The following is a 20,000-nucleotide window of genomic DNA, read 5'->3' on the forward strand; positions in this document are numbered from 1 at the left end:
TTTGTTTGTTTTTCATTTTTCATGTCTCATCATTGGTTCCTGTGTTCACGTGCCATTCGCATTTTCGGTGTCTGGCTCACTGGTCCTGTGTCATGTATCTGTACATTCTCCAATTTCGTGTTTAATATTTTCTGCATATGTTTGTGTCTTTTTTGAATGAACTATTTTAATTTCTGTTGATTTCCAAGCCTCTGGTTTCATGTCCATTATGCTTCAATTTTTGATCATGTCCTCGTTCTTGCCTCATGTAGGTTATTGTCTATTTTCCGATTCTCCAGACCCACTGCCTGAGTTTACCTGCCGATGTCAGATTTGTGTGCCTGCATATTAAACAAAAGCGTTCTCATCCTGGGCTTGTATCCGCCTCCGCTATCGTGAATTCTGTGCAATACATGACAATGAAACAGAAGTGTCATATTAAGTGAGTTCAACCGTGCATACAGAGCAGAGGTTCAGGTTGAGAAAATACCACAAATAAATATTTAAAAGACTGAATGCATTAACCCTGACAGACTTTATATAATTTGTGTGAATTTTAACATCGATGTACACTGGAGCGTAATCCAAAAAAGCGGAATATTTTTTTCCTAATTTGTCAGGTAGCAGAAACAGTGACAGTTGCAGGGAAAATTGGTTAATTTTTTCCACAAGTGGAGTCAAGGTCACTTAAAATATTACATCTTTTACACCTGTTGTGTGTGTATGCAGTACACAAGTCCTGGCACATTACACATGTCCTGTGCACAGCTGTATACTGCAAAACGTTTGTGGGCACCTGGTCAAAAGTTTGGTGATTTTTCACCATCAAATTACAGATTTAGTCTCGATTTTCTCTTATAAATTCCTCCACTCTTCTGGGAAGATGTTCCACTAGATTTTGGATGTAGCTCAGGTGAGGAGGCCTGGGATGAAGCATATCTTAATGGAGCTGGCTTTGTGCAGTTTGGGAACAGTTTTGGGTCTCCAAGTTGAAGCGAAGGGAAAATACCATGCTCATGAATTCAACGACGTCCTGTAAAATTGTGTGCCTTCAGCTTTGCAATAACAGTTTGAGAACCAGATATTTTGGGGAAAATCAGGTTTTTCCCAATGCTTTTTTCCATATAGTTTATCAAAAGAAAACAAATTTGCTATTTATTTCACACTAAATCACATTTCAGCATTCCACACCAGTAGTCTTCAACCACCGGGCCACAGATCGGTACCGGATTGTGCATAATTTGGTCCTGGGTCGCCCAGAAAGTATAAAACCTTCCTTTAATTTTTATATTATTTATATTTTTTCTATATTTCATTTTCAGTCACATTTTTTTTTTACTACATATTGAAAAATTAAGCCCTCACTGAATCTGCATAACAGATGAGTTACATTTTTATTGTATATCTAATAATTCAATTAATATATAAACCATATAAAATGTATAATAATAATAATAATAATAATAATATTTATTATATCATACATATTATAAATAATAAGCATTATACATTTTTTCTTCTGAAAATGTTTAAATTCTATTGTATTATAATATTTAAATTTTATTAAATTACATTTACTTAATTGTTATTATTTATTTTATTTTACCTACTTAAATTATCATTTTTATTTTTTATTTTTATTATAATTTTTTTTAATAAACAAAAGCACTGGTCAAATGGTATAAAATTAGTTTTATGCCAATCCAGTAGAAGAACAATTGTTATTCTTTGTTGCACAGATGGTTGCTTAAAAATGTTCCAACAACAATGGGGTCATCATGGGGTTAAAGTCAGAATATGGTTAAAAGGAGGTAATAGAGAGATTGCACACATACGTATTCGGAGCACAGATGTTAGTGGAGATTTAGAGGTTGTCAGCAGCGCTGAGTGTCTGAACACTGGGCCGTTTAGCATTCTGAAATGTGAGGATGCTGCAGTTCCTCTGGGAGATCCTGCTGGAAGGTGGAGAAAGTGTAAATATCCACCAAACTCACTGCACTGCTGCACGTTGCTAAAGTTTCATCAAATCGAGAAGGCTCGCAGAATCTTAAGCAGCTTATCAGTGTCCTGCTGTGAGGAGTAAACCAAAACGAAGACCTTTAACTTATAACACCGGTGCAAATGCTCACCAACACAGTTTCCTGAGGGTCATGACTTTAAACCAAATCAACCAAATCACTGAGAATTTTAGACTTTATTTCAAATCTGAGTGTGCAGATTACAGACTTGTGTTCTCCTGAAGAAAATGTTCTCCTGAGCTGAATAATAGTCTGAACGCAACTTTGTTTTTTTTTCAGATCCAGTCTACACTGAAAGAGTGACCTTAGAAAATATTAGAACGAGTCTTTGTGTGAATGAATATCTTCCTGATGCATGATGGACCATATCAACGCATTTTGGATTTGTTCATTCGTTTATGTAGTAAAACATTCTTACTCTGCACCTGACACATCCTCAGCACTTGAGTATTAGTTGTGAACGTTTGTGATGGATTACAAAAGCTTTTAAACAACCTCATATATCTCAGAGTGAGTCACACAGAAATACAGCGCTCTCAGAGTTCCTGCCACTTCTAGAGGTTGTCCTGGTAGTCTTCTTCTCAAAGTGTGTCAAGCACCTTCTGCTATTTGCGCTGGATCTCCACAATGGTGTCAAAACGACCTTTGAGCTGGAGCCAAATCTGGCGAGTAGGGTGGATGTGGAAGTGAGATCATTTGGATGGCTCTTCAACAGTCATCATGCACAAGTTGAAAGAGTTGAAGATGCGATTTTCATGAGGTGGGATGAGGATGGACAGGATTAGAAGTGAGGTTATTAGAGGAACATTAGGATGTTTTAGAGACAAGGTGAGAGAGGGTTTGGTCATGTGCAGAGGAGGGACATGGGGTATATCAGAAGAAGAATGCTGTGGAAAAGTGAAAGGCCTAGGAGGAGGTTTATGAATGTGGTGAGCAAAGACATGCAGATGTAGAGGACAGGGTGGTATGAAGATGAATGTTCCTCTGTGGAGCCCCCTAACAGGAGCAGCTGAAGGAAGAAGAAGAAAATGTGCTTTCTTTTTTGAGAAGTAACTCCTTCAGTCCCTGTTGTTTCCTCCAAGCCATTTTCTTCATTCTTCAGGATTCTTGATTTCTGATCTTGTTTCCAGTTTCTTGGATCTTTTTCACATTTTATCCTCGAGTTGCTGTTCGACAATCTTCTGACCTTGACTTGTTTTATGGTTTGATTTTGTCTGCCAGTTTGAATAAAACATTCTTAATCTGCACTTGACACATCCTCAGTACTTGAGTATTAGATGTGATCTTTTGTGATGGATGATGATGAATAATGAGACTCCATAAGAAAACATGCAGTAAGAATCGATGATTTTGTCTCATTACTGTGTCCATGTGTATATTTATTCTCTCTGTAACTCTCATTGTTCAGTCATGAAGTCTGAGACTTGTTCTTCTTTCATATGTGATACAGTTCCACTGGTTTTGGACTTCTGCTCATTCTTGTAACTTTCAGCTAATGAATTTGCCCCGTTTAGCACTCTCCATCTGTTTTCACACCCCCGCTATGAAGCTCACACTGGAACACGTGAGAAAGCGAGAACTCAACATGAGTGTGTATTTCACAGCGTGGGAGGAGTTCTAGGACTCCAAAGGCAGGATCAGGATGGGTTTGTGAGCAGTCTGGGGTCAGAGCACAGGCAGGTACAGTAATGCTAGAAAAAAAGATGAACAAGCTGAAGAACAAATTCAAATCATTTTAACAGAAATGCAGCACACAGAAATGCTCAGACTTCAACACACAATAAACTTTCTTTTCGGCTTCTCCCGTTAGGGGTCGCCACAGAGGATCCTCCGCACGTTTGATTTGGCACATGTTTTACGCTGGATGCCCTTCCTAACGCAACCCTCCCCAATTTATCCGGGCTTGGGACCGGCACTAAGAGTGGCTGGGGATGGTTCCCTGACCGGGAATCGAACCCGGGTCGCAGCGGTGGGAGCGCTGCATCTTAACCACTAGACCACCAGGGGACCTAACACACAAATACACAATAAGGAGCAAAATTCATATATATATATATATATATATATATATATATATATATATATATATATATATATATATATATATATATATATATATATATGATGTGACTTCATCCATATCAATTTAAATACATAAATTACAATTACAAAAATGAAATTTTAATACATATCAATTTAAATACAGTTTAAAATATAATGATTTTTCCATCTGCCCAGATGTTGTTGCTGTGTGTAACCCATAGTTTGATACAGCAATCGTTCCACACAGGACTGTAAAGCACTTCAGATGGTAGTACACTTACCACTTACCACCTGCATGGAGAAGCTGGTGTTGGATCTGTGATGAGTTATTTTATGAGTTGCTCAGTAGCTCCTAGTTTTATAACCACAAATGATTGTAAAAGACTGTAGAAAAAACATCACTCATAATCTTACATTCCAGTACTCATGTTAGTTCTCACTCTCCAGTGTTCTGTATTGTTGAAAGACTATAATCAGACTCTTGATGTCACCCAAATGAGGATGGGTTCCCTATTTGAGTCTGGTTCCTCTCAAGGTTTCTTCCTCATAACATCTAATGGAGTTTTTCCTGGTCACAGTCACCATGGCTGCTCATCAGGGATAAATACACACCGTTCACCTTCACTGCTGATTTCTGTAAAGCTGCTTTGAGACAATGTCCGTTGTGAAAAGCGCTATAGAAATAAACTTGACTTGACCACAACACCAGTAGCCTTATTTGCACAATGTTATTATTATTTTAGTAGCTGAAAATGTTTTGTGTTCATGATGATTGTAATGGAAATCAATCCGTGTTTGAGTCATTAATATCATTCTATTAATAGATCAGTGTGCTGAGAGTCACATTCGAGTCTTTACACATCAACTGAGGTGATTAAGTGAAGAATCTTGTGATAAAAATGTCAATAGGAACATTATAGTTATAATAAATCAGAGTAGTTTGGATACTTAAGAACATTTGAAGGAAAAAAACTTCTACATTTTTACTCAAGTGAAACTTTAAAGCGACACTTTTACTGGAGTCACAATTTACTTAGTGGATCTACTGTAAATCTACTAAACTACATGGTTTGATGTAATCAGTTCACACAGGCATCATCACCTTAGAATCAAAAATCCCACTGAGGAATGAAAAGTGACAACTTGAAATAATGCGGCTGTATTTATCCTCGTCTCTACCTCCGAACTTCGCCGTCACGTTTTCGAGCGCTGCTGCTTTCGAAGGCAAACTTCTTCCTTTCTTTGTAAAGCTTTAGAACCAGGAAAGCTGAAGGAAAAAACCAAAGCATGGACATGTTCCTCAGATTGAACAAGCTGAGGTGAGACCTGAAGCCTTTGTTTAACTCAAATCCTCTGAAGAAATGAAAACAGGACTTAAACACAAACGTGAGCTGGGTTTAGAATCATCGCTTCTTCTGCTGGAGAATTACACAAGGAATGTGTATGGCATTGGGAAAGATACAAATCAGCTTGGTTTTGTCTTACAGTGGCAAAAAAACGCCCAATCAGTTCCCCAAACAGAAATAAAAATGAGTTTTGGCTGTCGGAGCTCTGCGAGCTGATGAAAAAGCATATTTATACCCATTAAAGCTAATGAAATGACACGGCAGAATCGGGAGATTGAGTGTTTCGCTGTTTACTTTCTGCATCGTCAGGAGTTCTGCTGCACGTACTGTAAAAAACTCTTATTTTGCCCATGGGAATGTGTGTGTGTGTGTGTGTGTGTGTGTGTGTGGTAACAGATGGCAATGTGCCTGGAAAACAAGGAGAAAGGGATCAGGGTTTACTCTTTCCTATCTCACTATCAGCGATAAACTTATTCATTTTCACTAATTGCTTTATCCTGACGGACCTCATTGTGCTGCCTGAACTGATCTCTGGAGCTGAGGCAGGAACACAGCCTGAATGAAGCCTGGAGCAAGTAGGTGGCACTTCACATCTGCTCAGGGTTTAATTATACACTGTAATATCTGAGGAATCAAAGTGTTTGTTTAATCCTGACAGCGACGATCTCTGGAAAACCATGTGAATGCCTTCTGAGTGGATTATTCATATTTATTAGAAATAACATTTCACACCCATTCACATACACACACTTAAATGCAGTACACATCCACAGACGTGTTAACTTCACTAAACTAACCATAACACACTGCCTTCTGCCTGGACATGTCTTCTCCAGTTTTCTCCTGAGCATGGCAGGCTAGACGTGTGTATCAGGACTTGAAAGTTGAGGGAGTTTTGTGGGACGATTTAAGGTTATGTTAATGAACAAGGACACACACTGCACGCAGAAGGATGCTCATGTGGTGCTGTGTGACTAATCCTGAATTTAGTCATTCCTGCCTACTGTCACTGTGACTTACATCACTAATTTGTTGGGAAATAAGAATAATAGGTTGTATCCTAATTATTATGTGGTGTGCAATAATGCTGTAATGATGAATGGTTTCTAGAGGCAAAGAGGAACCCGTTATGGAAAATAAGCAGTATTTTTTTTCACCATGACCTACTAATGAAACCGCAGAGCTCCTTGAGTAGAACATTCGTTAAGCTCGACTGTAGAGAGCAATTGTATAGTAGGTCATTTTGTCAGCATCCGCATTCATCCTAAAGAGGTTCTGTAGGGTCGAGAACAGAGCTCTATAGCAGGCAACTCAAGATCTTCCTCTCCAAACCATGTGACATGAAACAGGTTTGGGTTTCCAAGTTATTATACCGCATCCAAAGACGTACAATTGTGTGCCTTCAGCTTTGTGGTAACAGTTTGGAGAAGAATCACACATGGCTGGAAAGGAGTTTTGTCAATACTTTTGTCTATATAGTGTATATAACCATACACACTGCCACTTCGCCATTGGAATTTTTTCTGGTTATACACTATAACACTGGTTATAATGTCCAGATTGATCAAGTTTGCTCTGCACCACCACTTTAATTCACCTCAGGTTTGCTGTTGTATCTGCAATGCGTACACGTTCTATCAGTTTACTATACACACATCCTTTTTACTCATGTAGAAGTGCAGCTACTGATGTTTTGGTAAAAGTTAAAGTTCTGACCCACACATTTTTAAAGTAAAGAAGTTTGGACTCTGACATGTACATAAGTAACAAGTCGTCATTACTACTACCTGCACAATGACAGGAAACAGGTCGATGTGCTGAAAACGGTGCAATGAGAAGAAAAAACATCGATCATGTCACCAAATAGATTAAAACTGAAGTCTCTTTTGAAAATGTAAGAAGTAGAAAGTACAGATATTTGTGTAAAATGTAATGAGTAAAAGTAAAACATTGTCAAAAAAAATAATAATAATTAAAATACTGATACCGTCAGTTGGAGTTTAAATAAAATTTCAATTCCCCCAAAAAATTGTCAAATGTAAATAAATAAAAAAATGCAATGATTTGCAAATTTTATAAACCCATATTTTATTAAGAATAGAACATAAAAAAAAAAAAAAAAACCTTTTGAATTAGAAGAGTCCGGATGCTGAACAGGCCTGCCTGCAGTTTGGACCTTTCACCATGAAAAATGAATGAATGAAATGAATGAAAAATACAACAAAGAAAACCCACAACTGTTGAGCAGCTTAAATCCATTCCTCTCTCAAAAATTCTGCACCTTCAGCAGCATGGCTCTGCAACAGGACCTTTTTTGAGACGTATTGCAGTCATCAAAATGAAAATGACTTCATAGTTTTACTTAAAATGGTATGTTTTCAGTTTGCTATGTTCTATTGTCAATAAAATATGGGTTATTGAAATTTGTATTATTTACATTTTACACGGTGTCACAACTTATTTCGGAATTAGGGTTGTAGCTTTTTATTTATTTATTTTTTGCTGGTCATAAATGTGTTTGGATGAACATACTGTTACTTTCTGTAATAAAAATATAAAGAATTCATTGTAAGAAGTGAAGAAAAGATATGAAGTTATCAACACAACTTTCATTTCCTTCACCAGCAAATATTATATGCACAGAGATCCGACTCTGATATCAGGCCTCTGCTGAAAATATCAGAGCAGTGCAATTATCATTCCACCTCCACCGTGTCCAATGAGCTCTCGTCTGGAGGAAACGATGTCTCTGGTGCAAATATATCTGTACCTACTTACACTCCTAAAACTGATCTTCTCTCTCTCTCTCTCTCTCTCTCTCTCTCTCTCTCTCTCTCTCTCTCTATCTCTCTCTCTCTCTCTCTCTCTTCAGGTCATGTCTACTGTAGTCATCTTTTAAGCTTAATTTTCTATGACATTTATGACATTCAGAGCAGCACAACATGCAGGTCATCTTCGTTCAGAAACATCTTTGTTTGTAATCTTTAATTGTAAATATATTTTGTATTATATTATATTACACTGATCATCATAACATTATGATCACCTGCCTAATATTGTGTTGGTCCCCTTTTTCTGCCAAAACAGTCGTGACCCGTCGATCATCAACAGCATGAACTTCTTCAGCAGATTGAGCTGCAGGAGCTCATCAGTTGGATCAGGAGAACGGTTCAAATTTGCAGAAATGATAAAGCAATGGTTGTATTTTTCCATGAATATGGGCAGATCATACCCTAAATATGAAACAGCGTCTTATTTATTTAGTGTGAGTGTGGATGGTTACATGAAGAAAAGATTTGGAAGTCATAAGAAAAGAAAATTGAGAGATGTTCCTCTCGAGGTGGCTAATCCTCAAAATACGAGTCACGTCACGTCGCAGTGTTCGCAGTGCGAGCGAATGTGACTGTTATTGATCTACGTGTGAAGTTCTGCCATGTTCTGCATCTCTCTGGATGTTAGGAGTTCTGTTTCAAAAGCCATTCACGGCTTCGTGGTGTAAAAATCCGAGGAGTTAACGCTAATTCTGTCGATCATTCCTTTCCACCGAATTCAGATGACAGACCGTTTCAAAAAACGTTCGAACGCAAGTCTTGGATTGATGGATCAATGCTAATGATTGTCACAGTGAGCCATCAGTGTTTGTGTACACGGACGAAAGAGATACGCCGCTCATCTCTCGGCAGGAACAAAACGCCAGGTTTCGATCGTTTTTATGAAGGAGACTTGATCGAGTTGCCTGCGGAATTGATTTTGAAACAAACCTACTGTCTATCATTTTTCATTTAGCTTCAGTAAGTGCTTTGTCCTCGTCAGGGTTTTGAGCTGGAACCCGAGCTTAGAGCAGGGATACTGGACATGGCAGGAATACAAGCTGGACTGGATGGCAGTCCATTATAGAGCACCACACACACACACACACACACACACACACACACATATTTACACATTCACACTTTTACACATGGAAGCGGGTGGGAATTCCCTTCCCGACATGTTTGTTACAGGTTCCCAAAAGAAAGCCACACTGAGAAATCAATTTTTTGTGTATTGAAAATGAACATTGTATTTATGCATCTACATAAAATAAAAACATTCCATTAAAAGATGTTTTTTGGTGTCCATACTGCCAAAAGTATTCAGACACATCCCTTTACCAGCCAAGTGTGAGGTGGAGGCATCTGTATAGGATGTCTTTGAAAGTGTAAGCATGACATTTTCCCTTCATTTGGGCAAGTAGACCCAAACCTGTTCTCCACAAAATCTAATGGAACATCTATTCAGAAGAGTGGAGCTTATTATTGGAGCAAATCGTAACTAAATGTGGAATGGGACGTACCAATTTTTTGCTCTTTTGTCCGTAGTGTATCACAATCCTGGTGCACACCTTTAATCCAAACTGCTGTTTCCTGTAAACTGTGTATTTCTGACGATTCTTTCATGCAGAAAAAACATCTTGTGTGCAAAAACATCTGTTTAGTTAAACCTTTCTTGCTATTTTAGATGCAAAAGTTGTAGCTTTTCTAAACATCTGCTGCGTTGGTGAAGAATGACAGCAACTGTAGCTCACAGTTTGGTTTGTGTTCTTCATATTGATTACTGCAAGCAGCCAGCAAGATTCAGACAACATGAACACCAGTGACTGAAACAATCGACAGCGGCTCATATGTTTTTATATTAAATGTAACGTTAATGCCACTAAAAATAATAATTAAGAGGAAAAAGAAAATTAATTTAAATAAGAGGAAGAAGAACAAGATGAAGAAGAGAAGGTAGGAGAAGAAGATAAAGAAGAAGAAAAGGGAATCGAAAAACGAAGACAATCATAAAGTGAAATAAAGAAGAGGAAGAGGAAAAAGAACAAAAGCAAGAATAAGAAACAAATAAACATATTATCACTTTTTGGTTTACAAAGACCAGGTGAATGTTGTTCCTCCTGTTCCGTATCTTCTCAATCCAAATAATGTTTCCATATTTAGTTTCTTCCTTAACACACATTCTACCTGCTTTTTCTTTGCATAGGCTCCATATTACTTATGGTCTTTATGCTCCACGTGACCCACAAAGAGGTCCCCTGGTGGTCTAGTGGTTAGGATGCGGCGCTCTCACCGCTACGGCCCGGGTTCGATCCCCGGTCAGGGAACCAACCCCAGCCATTAGGGTTGCACAAGCCATAGTGCCGGTCCCAAGCCCGGATAAATGGGGAGGGCTGTGTTAGGAAGGGCATCAAGCGTAAAAACATGTGCCAAATCAAACATGCGGATGGTCCGCGGTGGCGCCCCTTAATGGGAGAAGCTGGAGGAACGATTATGCTCCACGTAACCCACAAAGCATAAGCTGAAAATGATAAATCATACTATTAGTGACTAATTCTGCGAACTCAGTACACACGTGTGATTAGTACAATAGCAGTGTATAGAGACTGTCAGCTGCAGGGCTGAGGGCATCTCAGGAGTCGTGCTGTTGTACTGAGTGTGTTAATGAGACTGTATATGAGCTGCAACGCCTGTTAATGAAAGGTCCATGAATGACTTGCTACACTTCCATGCCTTTTCATTAACATGCAGTTCGTTTACACGCGGCGCTGAAGGAGAAGCTTCATATTAATTACATTTAAATTCAAATAATTACATTCTGGAGTTTTTTCTAATTCTTCTAAATAATGTTATTTATCCATGCGTGGACTAAAAGGAGAAAAATATTGCTTTCCTGTGTGTCAGAACTCCTTCTGTCTGTATACATACTCTTACTGAGAACTCAGTGTGTGTGTAAGTGTGTGTGTGTGTGTGTGTGTGTGTGTGTGTGTGTGTGTGTGTGTGTGTGTGTGTGTGTGTGTGTGTGTGTGTGTGTGTGTGTGTGTGTGTGCTATCAGATTCATGATGAAAGAATACTGCAGAACTGAAGATACTCTGCATTCATACAAAACCTGAGATTTTACACTGCTAATGATTCAAACTTCTTCCTCAACCAAGACATGGAGCATTGAACCAAAGATCTTCTGATGCAGTGCATCAAACACACAATCCACTCCAGTTCCAGCTGAATGAATGAGCTATGAAATGCTACTGTACCCTCACATATACTATCTGGACAAAATTCTTGGAATATGTAACTTTTCCAACCATATGTGTTTCTTCACCAAACTGTTAGCACAAAGTTGGAAACATGAACCTTTTACTTGATTGAAACTGGAAGCCCAAATCCTGTTCCAGCATATCGATGCCCCTGTGTGCAAAAACCATTAAGATCTGCTTTACATGGAATGGAGTGGAAGATCTTCTGCTAAAGAGCTCCAACCCTATTGAACATCTTTGGGATGAATGTGAACACTGACCTCCTCACTTCACCTACATCATATCTTTACAAAATCTTGTGGAAAATCTTCTTAGGAAAGTGGAGGTTCTTATAACAGGAAATGGAAACTAAATGTGGAATGGGACTTCAATTGGACCGAGAAACATGTAGAACATTTTTAATTAGGTTGTTTTTAAATGTATCTAATGTTTGATTAGATCAAAAGATGAACACTATATGGACTAAAGTTTGTGGACACCTCACTAAAAGATTTGCATTTACTTTTGGAACATCCCGTTCCACATTTAATTTGCTGTTATAATAATCTTCTGGGAAGATGTTCCACTGGATTTTGCGGAGATTTTTGCTAATTCCTCCACAAGGGTGTTAGTAAAGTCAGGTAGTGATGTAGGTGAGAAGGTGAGAAGGTCTGGGTTGCAGTCAGCATTCACATTCATCCCCAAGATGTTCAATAGGATTGGAGCTCTATATTTATAGCAGGAGATCTTCCTCTCCAAACAATGTAAAGCAGATCTTCATGGAGCTGGATTTATACACAGGGACATTTTTATGTTGGTTTGGGTTTCCCAGTTCAAGTAAACGTGAATTTTCTTGCTGCCACATCCCCCAATGGAGGGTAAAAAAAAAGCACGTGGATGAAAAAGTCTGATGTGACAATGTTTTTGTTCATATATTATATTTGCCTGCTATTGTTTTCTTCTGACATCTCATTTCCATTATAAAAGCACAAATTCATAAATAACATTTAAATGTACCATCAGCATGATTAGAATTCTTGATCCTTAGCCTTTTAATCTGCACCAACGTTTAACTGATATCAGTTTAGCCACCAGCCTAAAATAACGATAATTGAATCTGAGCTGTTTTTGATTATTCAACCATTTGTACATCATCCTCCCTGCAGGCCATTATCAGACTGACTGGCCACTTCATAATGCGTTCCTATTTTGTCAATATTCATTCAGCTCTAGAAGGAGGCAAATGATGAAAATAAAAATGCAGCAGGAGGCAATGATCTGACATTGATCTGACATCTCCAGTCACGTCCCACCTCGTGAAGATTATGGACCTATGGATGATCATGGAGAAGTAGATGCCGAGTGTTTAAAGGCCCTGGCATGGAGAAGCTGATGCTGGATCTATGATGATCACAAATTGTTCTGTATTGTTGAAAGATTTATGACCAAACTTTTGATGTCACCCATATGAGGATGGGTTCCCCTTTGAGTCTGGTTCCTCTCAAGGTTTCTTCCTCATATCATCTAAGGGAGTTTTTCCTTGCCACTGTCGCCACGGCTGCTCATCAGGGACAAACGCACACCATTCACCTTCACTGTTGTTTTCTGTAAAGCTGCTTTGAGACAATGTCTGTTGTGAAAAGCGCTATACAAATAAACTTGACTTGACTTGACTTGACATGATTTTTACATGACAGGACACACAGGATCTCATACAGTGAGAACGAACATCATCACTAAAGCAAGAAACCCATTGAGCACAAAGAGAAGCGTCGATATTCACCTCATCACATCACCCTGAGTTTAACCTGCATTTTTTTGTGCATTGCAGTTTCAAATTGTACAGAAAAGAAAATACAAGGAAGCGGGTTTGGACTGTTTGATCACTTTTCCTCCTGATGTCCATCTTTTCTTGAAAACTCTGTCTTGTATATTTACTTCTAAGTGTATCTGTGTCCAAATCGATTTCTTCTCCTCTCTTAGTCATCTGTGGAATCAAATAATACAGTTATTAAATCCACACGAATACATGTGAGCTTGCGCAGTTTGCTACAGATGTGGGTTGTGAGCTCTGACTACCACGTACTGTGACCATCCAATCGAAGGATGTGAAAATGGCGACATTATTGTAAGCCTGCTAGATGGCCCTGGGTTTGCCAAATCGAAATCTGATTGGTTTATGCAACAGATTAAAGCAACATGTATTTTATGCTTAAAAAACCCACAGTGCTCTCAGTGCTGGTCTCAGGGCAACACGTGATGAACGTGACCAGTGAAATCTGATTGGATAAAATGGACTATTGAGAATAATTTAATACACATTCATGGACAGAAATAGATGTAAGTCAGTAATTCTGATCGAGTCTAGGCGAGCAAAAAAGGCTTTGCTGACCCTATTGGCTTGCCACTTTCAGAACCCATTGCTGCAAAAATTTTTTTTTTGGAAACACTGTCTATAAATAGATGCTTGGTGGAATCTTTCAGCTATAGATATTCATTCAGAAACGAATCAGTGTGTACGTACCTCACGGTTTTGGAAAGAGGTCGCACGTCACATTTAGGATTATAAATCAACAACAAACTGGAATGAATATCAGTTCAATCTAATTAATCCAAGCCTCTAATCTCAGAGTTACTCACTGCAAAGAAGACTTAATGATTTCAGTGAGAGTACACCCCACTGCATGCTGGGAAACGTATGTATATATCTATATGCTATCTCGCCTGAGCTCAATGGAAACCTAGTACGTCTCTCAGCTCCTTCTCTCTTATCGAGTAAATCGAACCCATCCTCTTATCCTGTTCTTATTCCTTCCTCTTTTTTGTTCCTGTCTCCCACTCTGTCACTTTCTCTCTACCTCAGTCACCGCTATCGCTCTTCCCCTCGCTGGTACGAGTCTGTAATCCACAAACACGTCTCGGTTTATTCCTGATTTCAGTGCAAAGTGCTGGAAATAGGACAAGAAACAGCATGTCCCACAGAAAATGAGCTTTGTAATTACAGAGGAGGAGAAAATGGGAAAGACCGGCTCGACTCTCCTCACTAAATCACATTGAGTTTCGCATCAATCTCACTACAGAAAGATATTTTCCCAGGGTTGATACTAAAGGCCTCTGTTTTTACGCAGTGTAATTTGCTGGTTAATGTGGACGGGGCGACGTTTAGAATTTTCAAAATTCACTTTAGTAATGAGTGCAGAAAAACAAAAGACTGAAATGCTGCGTATATTGTGCAGGGACACTGACAGTAAGAGAGAGAGAGAGAGAGAGAGAGAGAGAGAGAGAGAGAGAGAGAGAGAGAGAGAAAGAGAGAGAAAGAGAGAGAGAGAGAGAGAGGGAAGAGGCAACACAATCCCATTGAAAAATAAATTAAGGAGCCACTCAAGTTTGACTGGAAGCTTCGGGTCGAGTTTCATCCGCGATGACGAGAAAGAGAATGAAGGAGGCCTTTGAGATGCCTGGGGTGTGTGGCATTTCAGAAGATCAGACTCAGATGATTGAAGTCTCCCTTTGAAGGCTCTGATGAAGGTTCCTCTGTGATTCGGTGCATTTAATCAACCCCCTCACTGATACCCCCCCATCCTCCCATCCAGCCCTCCACCCTTTTTCCTTACCCCTCCAACACTGCTATTGCACAATATCTAAAATTGCTAGGAAGAGGGGAGGGGTTTAATAACACACACACAACACACAAATCCATGTGTATGTCATCACACCTTCACACAAACGTTTTTGTTCTCAAAGACGTTTTATGGATGCCATTTTTAATTCATTAAGTCAAAATGCTTTTTGCTCGTGTGTTCAAAAAGAAGCAAGAAGGAATTTCAAAAAGAAGAGGAACCTGGTTTATACAAGCTGTTGTCCATGAAGCATTCCAGAGAATGTTTTCTTTTGTAAAAGCAGGAAGAGAAGAGAGAACGTGTTGACAATGACAGAGGGACCGCAGGGATCAGTGATGATGTGGAACTCGATGTAAAACCTCCTCACTGCTTGTGCACCAAAAAACAGAACTGTCACTCGTTTTTCTTTCCTCTGAGGTTTGTGCCGCTCCCCTGCGTCGGTTCTTCTGTCAGAATGATCTCGAACTGAACACATCACTGCTTCTAAGTGCTCACTCTCACACTCACGTGTAACGTCTTCCAACACGTGAGAGAGACAGATGCAGAAGAACAGCAGTTAAAAGGCTGTAATGGTCTTATATAAGACTCTGAGGCAGATAGAAGATAGAGAAGAAGAAGTAGATCTTTCAGACACGTGCCTTATTGTAGAGTAAATTGTGTTTGTCAGCACAGCAGGGACGAAAGCAGACTCCCTTCAGCCCCAGCACACCTTTACACAGCAAAACCTGAGGAAATTAATTGGACGCGCTAATGATCTGAGTGCGCATTTGTTTAATTAAAGCGGTATCCAGAAAACAGCATGGAGATGCCGGCTGGGTTTGTGAAGCTCACTTCCAGGAGATCTGAGCCTCTCTAGGGTGGATCACAGATTCTCATTTGTGGAGTGGTCACGATGGAGACGATGGCAGACAGAGATGTGAAGATAAAATGAAGAAAAAGGAAAAAGAATTTAGAATAAAAATCATAGAGAGAGTGTGTTGCAGATCATTGCTAGGACAACACACACACACACACACACACACACACACACACACACGCACACACACATATATATATATATATGCACACCCACAATGCATATAACATAAACATCAATGCAACTCAAACACATTATTTTCTTCATTTCCCTCCCTGTGCCTTCATGTCCTTTCAGAATCCAGTCGAGTAGCATCAGTTCCTCCCTGCATTTAAAGCACACATGAGTGCACTCGAAGGTACGAGACAGAGAGACTGAAACAGCCTGGTGTCTGCTCTTAGACCCGAGTGTGACTGCTGTGTTCTCACCTACATAAAGAACCAGACTGTGGATGAGAACACACCAGGGTTCTGCTCAAACACACTTAACACCCAGTAATAGGTGAAATGTAAAAGCACACTAAAAGGGCTGCAGCTGGTGCTGTGAGAAAGTGATTCTCTCTCTCTCTCTCTCTCTCTCTCTCTCTCTCTCTCTCTCTCTCTCTCTCTCTCTCTCTCTCTCTCTCTCTCTCTCTCTCACTTTCTGTTTATATATTTTTTCTTCTTCATATTTCACTGTCTCGCTCTCGTGTTCCTTTCTTCAGTCTTATCTTTGTTCCTTAATGATTTCCTTATTCCTTCCTTCTTTCCTTCCCCCTTTCATTCTTTTCTTCCCTCATTCTTTCCTTCATTTCCTTCTGTCTTTTCTTCCTTCCTTTCTTCTTTTTTTTCTTCTTTCATTAATTTTTTTTTCTTATTTCTTCCTTCAAAGCCATACCTTTTTATTCTGACCACTGCAGACCAGGAACATCCCACAAGAGCTGCAGTTTTGGAGACGCTCTGACCCAGACGTCTAGACGTCACAATTTATCAAACTCGCTCAAATCTTTACACTTGCCCATTTTTCCTGCTTTTTAAACATCAACTTTGAGGACAAAATGTTCACTTACTGCTTAATAAATAAATCAACCCACTAATAAGTAATGAAGAGATCATCAGTGTTCTTCACCACTCAGAATGTTATGCCTGATCAGTGTGTGTGTGTGTGTGTGTGTGTGTGTGTGTGTGTGTGTGTGTGTGTGTGTATATATATATATATATATATATATAAACAGGGTATTCAGAAAGTATACAGATCCCCTTCATATTGCATTTTTGATTGCTTATCGCTTAAATATGAATACCTTGTTGTGCTAATAAAGTTGTGCAAATGGTTGCAGCTGTTTCTGTGATTGAGAAAATAAAGTGCAGCTGAAATGCACTAGAGTTCAGACCCTGTATGTTTACATTACAAATCCATCTTCACTAATAATGACATTTGTGGAGACACGAGTCACATGGTTTGTCCTTTTGAAGCCACATTTGTCCATCATCATCTTACATGTCTGTTAAAAATCTCGTCATCTCTATGTCATTTTTCATTACTTTAACATGACATTCCCACCTCAAATAAATGATGCCTTGAGCTTCACACCTCCTGCTCAGGGATGTCTTTGAAAATAACCCCATCTTGATATATTTCACCTCCCCCCTTCCCCACACCCCCACCCACCATCACCAACAGCCTCCGAGCAACAACATAAAACTGTCAAACTAAAAATACTCATCAATTTACTTTTAGTGTTTAGAAGCATAATGTTCTGAAAAACTCTAGAGCTTAAAAAGCAGCGCTGTATTCTCCAGCATGCTCTCATTTGCATGGAGCCACCTCTAATCTGTGATTTGCTTGATGGATCAGTCAGCGCTGAAGGCAGCAAGGAGTGAGCGTGCATTCATTACAATGGAAACAGTTAACCTTTGCTGTTTTTGCTCACAAAGTCATTTGGGGGGGAAATGGCTGGTTTCAAGGCAAGTCAAAGCTTTTCACACACAGAAGATAGAAATGTGAATTTGATTCCGGATGCGTCCTCATGATCGCTGTGTCCCGAGACTCCCTTTACATTTACACATAAAGATTGCGTCAAATGGACATAAGTTTGTAGACACCTGACCATAACATTGGTGCCTGTTTTTCGGAAATCCAATTCCACATTTAGTCACCATTTGCTGTTACAATAACCTCCACTCATCTGGGAAGATGTTCTTCTACATTTTGGAGATTGTTCAGATTCTCCCCACAGGGCAACTCGCTGGCCCAGAATAGAGTCAGCATTTTTCCATCCTCTGATTGGTTGGTCAGAGGGAAACTGTTACAGCCAAGTTCGACTGGTAAAACACGTTTGTAGCTCTGCGCACGTTAATACATCAGAGTTAGACTTTTTTATGTCTACGGAGAAGGAGAAATTGATTTGGTCTTAGACATACATAAAAATACATTTTGAAGAAAAGCTAGACATCATGAGGAGGTTGGCCAACCCTAAAGCTAGCTAGCGTGTCTCAACAGCATGAAGGGTTTGTTCTCCACTTCCAGACCAGTGAATACGAGCGGTACCACTGGAATTACAACCTCTGAGGGGCGCTGCACATTATGAGTCTGCATCTCTGGTCAGTAAAGTTTTTGTCATGTTTTGTCACAAATATTGATTCTGACGTCCCCACTGAAGGCTACATTTTTGCAAAGCATATGAACCTGCCTCTGTCTCATACAGACACTACGTTGTGGTATGTTGTGGTAGCTGGTGGCCTTCTGATCAGAAGGCTGTGAGTTTAAATCCCAGCACCGCCAGTTTTCACTGCTGTCCCTTAACCCGTAACTGCTCAGCAGTAAATAAGGTGCTTGTAATTCGCTCTGGCTGGGAGCTTCTACCAAATAATGGAAATTGCTGATGGACAGCCCAGGATGAGACTCATCTATAGATATCACCTTGATTTAGCAGAGCATGTGTCAGGAGACTGGAGCACTGATCACCTCACTCACATGTTCACTAATTACTCTGATTAAATCCCGTTACACTCGATACGGAGATATTGCTTGTGCTAATTAGACCATGCGTTTGAGCTAATCGAACTCTTACGCTAATGAAGCTCGGGGACAGTAAATGGCTGCTCTGTGGTGCATCACTTACTCGAAGAATAAGTATACTGTAAATGACTTCAGTTGAAGAGGATGAACAACAGAACAGATCGTGAAGAGAGAGAGAGGGAGAGAATGAGAGGGAGAAAGATGAATAAACAGATCATGAGCTTTTATTGAGTTATTAATATAGACGCAGAGAGGAGAGGATTGGATTTGGGTTTGAGGAGTGAACTGCTTCATGGATGCATTGTGTTTATGTGCTATTTAATGTGACCATAAACCTGCTCTTCATATATACATCATATTGCATTTATTGTGCCTGGATGTGATCCAAGTTCACTGTTGAAGAAAAATAGTTAGAGCCCTGATGATAGACTAGAATTACAGGCTTTATTTTTTATTATATTTAGTATTTTTTATACAATTAAAACACCATCAGGGGTGAATGATGAATCCCTCCATGTTGTGTTGTCAACCACGTCAACTCCATTTCCCAGCAAGCATCACAGCCTTCAAACATGGCTGCCATGAACACTGGTGGACACCTGATTACAAGATTGGTGTCTGCTTTCTGAACTTCCAATTCCAATTTGCTGTTATAAGAACCTCCACTGTTCTGGGAAGATGTTCTACTAGATTTTGTGGAGATTTGTAAAAAAAAAAAACATTCAGTAGTCAGGTGTTGATGTAGGTGAGGTGAAGATGCCTGGGGTGCAGTCAGCATTCCAAAGATGTTCATTGTCATGCTGGACCATGTTCGGGTCTCCAAGCTCAGGTGCCCCAATACATTTGTCATATAGTGTATGACCGAGACTCATTCATAACTTTGTGAAGTATACGCTTCAGTCTTTGTTCTCCTGACAACACCAAGCTGGCTTATATTCAGATGGTCTTTTGTTGATCTCAGCCGGTTTTGTTCATTAATCTTGCCTCCAGCCAAGCCTGGTGTTTCAGCTTGTTATCACTGACACTAAATATTGCTTCAATAATGCCTTCTTACAGAAACTCACACCACATCAGCAATTCCTGTAGAG

At 39.5% G+C, this 20,000-nt stretch overlaps 1 long non-coding RNA gene across 1 annotated transcript in view; it reads right to left on the bottom strand.

Annotated features, from left to right (window-relative positions):
- Window positions 1-20,000, bottom strand: part of LOC310732192 — a 137,852-nt gene that overhangs the window by 43,898 nt on the left and 73,954 nt on the right. The window lies entirely within an intron of this gene.

Source organism: Silurus aristotelis (genome assembly GCF_946808225.1).
Source record: "Silurus aristotelis genome assembly, chromosome: 10".
NCBI classification, from domain to species: domain Eukaryota; kingdom Metazoa; phylum Chordata; class Actinopteri; order Siluriformes; family Siluridae; genus Silurus; species Silurus aristotelis.